The sequence below is a fragment of the Orbicella faveolata genome, unplaced genomic scaffold, assembly GCF_042242905.1.
Source record: "Orbicella faveolata isolate gen_17 unplaced genomic scaffold, um_ofav_v1 contig_24, whole genome shotgun sequence".
Classification (NCBI taxonomy): domain Eukaryota; kingdom Metazoa; phylum Cnidaria; class Anthozoa; order Scleractinia; family Merulinidae; genus Orbicella; species Orbicella faveolata.
Window position 1 is genome coordinate 11,394,835 of NW_028301552.1, and position 5,935 is coordinate 11,400,769.

Here is a 5,935-nt window from a genome sequence, read left to right on the forward strand (position 1 = left end):
TGCTTACCTAACTTTTAAAGGTTTTACTTCTACCCCTCCCCTAAATCTACACAGGTGTATTTCACTTGTGGAAGTCTTTTGATTTCGACAGTGCTTGGTTAAGAGATTCTCGCCTATATCAACTTTATTTTCCCTAGTAAGTTCTCGCGCGTTTAGGGATGCGCCATACTTGCGGTTTTGGTATCGGGATCTTCAACTATGATTTTTGGACTTTTTAAAGATGTTAGATTTGGCCCTTTCTCAAATCTACACACGTGCAATTCACTTGTGGGAGTCTGTCGCTTTGGACAATGCCTGGGTTAAAGATTCTCGCCCATTTAGATCTTTTTTGCTCGCGTGTTTTCTCGAATTACTTTAGAGTCCCTGGGAGTCGGAAATGCCGCCCAAGTTCCTGGATATCGACCTAAAGTTGGTGAAAATCACGCTTCGCGTAGCCCGGTCTCGGCGACTTTCTAGTCACTAAGTGGCTATATTTCGGCGAGACTGCTCATAACCAAGCGTTCAAAAATTTTTCCTCTGTCCATTTCACTAAAAACCAAAGTTTTCTCGAGTTATTTTAGAGTCCTTGGACTCGGAAATATCGCCCAAGTTTCTGGACATCGGCCTAAAGTTGGTCAAAATCACGCTGCGCGTAGCCCAGTCTCAGCGAGTTTCTAGTCACTACGTCAGTTAAGGAGGGGATATATTACGGCCAGACTGCACATAACCAAACCTTCAAAGATTTTTCTTCTGTCCTTTTTACTGAAAGCCAAAGTCTTTTCGAATTAGTTTGTAGTCCCTGGGACTCGGAAATATCGCCCGAGTTTCTGGAAAAAGAAACTCAAAGTAGGTCAAAATCACGCTTCGCCTAGCCCGGTCTCGGCGACTTTCTAGTCACAAAATGGCTATATTTCGGCCAGACTTCTCATAATCAAGCTTTCAAAAATTTTTCCTTTATCCATTTCACTAAAAATCAAAGTCTTTCGCAAATTAGTTTAGAGTCCCTCGGACACGGAAAAATTGCCCAAGTTCCTGGAGATTGACCCAGAGTTGGTCAAAATCAACTTTAAGCACTGTCCAAATCAATAGACTTCCACATGTGAAATACACGTGTCTAGATTTGGGGCAGGGCTGAAAGTAGCATCTTTAAAAAGTTAGGTAAGCATTGGTTGGGATATCCGCACATAAAACGCAAGTGTGGCGCATCTCTAAACGCGCGAGAACTTACGATAATAATAATAATAATAAAAACAATCTTTAAAGAGGAAGAGCCCGTCACGTAAATACGTGGTTTTCAGGGAGGTCCTCTATAAAATAAAAAGTATTAAAATCTAAAATAAGAAATACAAGTATCACAGATCTAAAATATAAAATATACAGTAATTAAAACTACTAAAACTACCAAAACTACCTACTGTCATTTTTTCTAAAAATGTTTATCCTTTAAGAACCTTATAAGGTTTTTCTTAAAAATTGTGCATGGCATTGGCTTTCTTAAAAATACTGGGAGAGACATCCAGTCATTTGTAAAACGGAAGTAGGACACTCTCTTTCCGCATTCCGTTTCAGGTTAAGGCAATCTAGGTAAGTAGCCATGTCTAGTGTTGTAGCCATGTGAACTTCTTAGTGTCGATTTAAAACTTTCAAAATGTTGCGGAATGTCTCCTTTGATTGCATTTTCTACGGCGGTACATCGGTGAGAGAAACGTCTTCCAGCCAGAGGGAGCCAATTCAGACACTTCAGAGCTTCTGAAGAAGACATCTTCCCTAATTTAATTTTCTTCGCAAATTTGTTCTGAAAACTTTGCAATTTTTCCATTTCTGATTTTAGACCGGGTTGATCTCCCCACACTGTGTCAGCATAGTCTAGGTGTGGCAGCACTAGCCCATTGTAGAAGGTTATGCGAGTTCTATTGTCTAACATATGAAATATGCGATTAAACAAGGAAAGGCGATGACCTAGTTTCTTTAGCAAATTGCTGATATGTGGCTTCCAGCTCCATTTTGCATCCATTGTTACTCCCAGATATTTGAATGACTGCACACGATCGATTTGTGTACTATTTGATTGCAACTCAAAGTCTTCAAATAAGGACAGCATCCTTTTACTGCCTGCCAGTTAGGTAAGCATTTGTTGGGACCCTGCACATAAAACGCAAGTGTGGCGCATCTCTAACCACACGAGAGCTTACGAGAAAAAAGAAAGTTGATATGGGCGTAAATCTCTCACCCAGGCACAGTCCAAATCGATAGACTTCCACAAGTAAAATAAACGTGTGTAGATTTGGAGGAGGGCTAAAAGTAATATCTTTAAAAAGTTAAGAAAGCATTGGTCAAGATCCCCGCACCTAAAACGCGAGTGTGGCGCATCTCTAAACGCGCGAGAACTTACGAGAGAAAAGAAAGTTGATATGGGCAAGAATTTCCAACCCAAGCACTGTCCAAATCGATACACTTCCACAAGTGAAATACACGTGTGTAGATTTGGGGCAAGGCTAAAAGTAGCACCTTTAGGTAAGTAAGCATTGGTTGGGATCCTTGCACCTAAAACTCGAGTGTGGCGCATCTCTAAACGCGCGAGAACTTACCAGAGAAAAGAAAGTTGATATGGGCAAGAATCTCCAACCCAAACACTGTACAAATCGGTAGTTTTCCACAAGGAAAATAAACGTGTGTAGATTTGGGGGAGGGCTAAAAGCAGTATCTTCAAAAAGTTAGGTAAGTATTGGTTGGGATTCCGGAACCTAAAACGCGAGTGTGGCGCATCTCTAAACGCGCGAAAACTTACAAGAGACAAGAAAGTTGATATGGACGGGAATCTTTAACCCAAACACTGTGCAAATCGATAGTTTTCCACAAGTGAAAAACACGTGTGAAGATTTGGGGCAGGGCTAAAAGTAGCATCTTTAAAATGTTAGGTAAGCATTGGTTAGGATACCGGCACCTAAAATGCGAGTGTGGCGCATCTCTAATCGCGCGAGAACTTACGAGAGAAAAGAAAGTTGATATGGGCGGGAATCTCCAACCCAACCGCTGTGCAAATCGATAGTCTTCCACAAGTGTAAAACACGTGTGTAGATTTTGGGCAGGGCTAAAAGTAGCATCTTTAAAAAGTTAGGTAAGCATTGGTTAGGATACCCGCACGTAAAACGCGAGTGTGGCGCATCTCTAATCGCGCGAGAACTTACGAGAGACAAGAAACTTGAAATGGGCCGGAATCTCCAACCCAAACACTGTGCAAATCGATAGTTTTCCACAAGTGAAAAGCACGTGTGTAGATTTGGGGGAGGGCTAAAAGTAGCATCTTTAAAAAGTTAGGTAAGCATTAGCTGGGATCCCCGCACCTAAAACGCGAGTGTGGCGCATCTCTAAAGGCTCGAGAACTTACGAGAGAAAAGAAAGTTGATATGGGCGAGAATGTCCAACCCAAACACTGTGCAAATTAATAGTTTTCCACAAGTGAAATACACGTGTGTAGATTTGGTGGAGGGCTAACTGAGTAGAGTTTTTAAAAAGTTAGGTAAGCAATGGTGTGAAACCTTGCTCCTAAAACGCGAGTTTGGCGCATCTCTAAACGTGCGAGAATTTACCAGAGAAAAGAAAATTAATATGGGCGAGAATCTCTCACCCCATTAGGGATCGCAAATGAGTTCTACTGTAGGTATCTCTTTTTAATTCTACGAGAACAGGGCTGTATTTCTCTAAGGCTGCGGGTGTAATTCGTAAAAACACTGAGTTCTTATAAATCGTTTAGAACTTCTTCAATCTAGTTGAAATTTATGTTGCTGGCACATGGGTGGGCACTTTAGATGTAGACCGTGATGTAAGATACCTTAAACTATTTTTACTGTTCATGATGCACTGCTACTGTTAGTCTGCTTTATAAATATTTAACTGCTCTGGTCGAGTTTTTAATTTCAATATGATTAAACGTTCTTTTTATGCGTTCCTGTTAATAATGATGCAAAGTTGTCAATTTTAGTAATTCCAATTTGAAGACAAGGTTCTGTTAGTACCGTCTTGTTACTTGAAAAAAATTGTGCGGGGTTTGTTTTACCAATGCGCTTCATGACGCCTCTTGTAATAAGCTATACCTTCCCTAGTTGAATCGTCATCAGTTTATCGTACGTTATTTAGGTTATTGATTGGAAAAATAATTATACTTTTGAACCTTAGTTCCTCTATTTTCAGGGGATGGGGGGTGGGCTCACTTCTTTCGGAGGTCGTTACTCACGGACTTTTACGATTCGTTGCGTGTACGAGCTATTGGCCAAGCGATTGGCCAAGCGATTGGTAGCCGTGCATGGTCTACTAAAGCATTGACTATCTATCTTAGCTCCATGCACTAAGTTTCTCCTCGCGCTTTTTTTTTTTTTTTTTTTGCCCTCGGCTGTGTAATTGTGCGATATTTTCTACACAATAACTTCAATTGCCGAGCATGATAATACTGCACGTGGCTCCCACTGCCAACGACATACTCAGACAAGCATTCCAGATCATCTGGGTTTTTATTCCTTAAGATCTGTGTTAGATTGATTAATGCAACGCTCCTTTACGCCTGGACAAGCATCTCGATGCAAGCTCAGAGTTTATTGTGATGGCTTTCATTGCGTAAACAAGACATTTACGTCTGCTCGCCGCGCTCAACATCCATTCGTAGGCACTTGGGTATCTTTAAGTTCAGTTTATAGATCTGAACTTGGTTCAGGGGAAGAAGCAGAGGAAGGCTTATGTTGTGTAATTCGTTCATTATTGGGGGATTACTTGATTTATCGGCATTTTCCGGTTTTGTCCGCTCACATTTTTTCCTGCCCAAGTCTTTCTTCACGTGTGTTTAGACGTGACCCGATATATAATGATCTTGTTTTGTTCCAGATTATTGGCGTCGGTGGTGTCCGCCATCATTTGAAAGCATCGGGAATGACTCGAACGCACTATTACTTTTAAAGCACTATTAATATCGCGACTTCATTTTAAAGCTTGTGTCATATTCCATCGGCCCTTTCTGGTTTATTTTTTTATTTAATATCATCGACATGTCACTTAAACAGCCATGACGCCTTCCCTGGCCGCAAGACGAAAAAAAGGAATGCTAGGAAAATTTTCTACCATTTCTCTGCGGTACTTCCAGTAGAAGTTCCGTGCGTCCCATGATGTGACTTACCTGAAAATCTACCTCTTGACGTTCAAAACTCAAACGTGACGTCTGGCTTTGGTCACGTGACTCACGGCGGTTCGCTGTTCGCGAGAACCGTGGATCTAAAAGTCTCTAGTGACAGAAATTTGTCAAAGCTCTGTCACCGGTAGCTACAAATTCAAAATCGTTTATTCTCTGTGTCTCTGAAACCAGAGGAGCTTATCACTCCGAATTTTTATTAAAAGGAATGGAAGACCACAGCCACCTAGCCAGTGATTGAACAAAGACAATTTGCAATTGTGAGAGAAATTGAAGCATCACTAATACCTTGATTTCATAGCAGTGTACGTGGGCCTCCGATGAAGAACAAGGACGTAGAGGAAAAGTATCGTCCGTGATATATGTGTACTTTCGCGACGATTGAAGAATTTAGAGCAAATTTATGGTCGTTTTCCTTCAGTAGACTTGTTCGGCTCGGGTCACCCAGAGTGCCCAACCTTGGGAAAGGATATAAGCAGTGAAAAGAAAAACCACCTTAATGGCCATAGTCTGTCCACAGAGGTTTCACCCCCTTGCGCTTTGGCTTTTTTGTATCCCACGCGCTCAAGACAAATGGAGGACTGAAATGGTCATAAATTGGCCTAAAAACCTCACGGGAATCAAGGAAGCACACACCTGAAGCAAGGTAGGTTTATCTTTTTTCATACTCCTTCACAACTTACAAATAAGCCCTAAAAATATGTCCCTACGGCGTCCTGAATGACAGCGCTGGCTCGCTGTCAATCAAAGTGTCCCAAAAAAATTCATGTGAATAGTTTG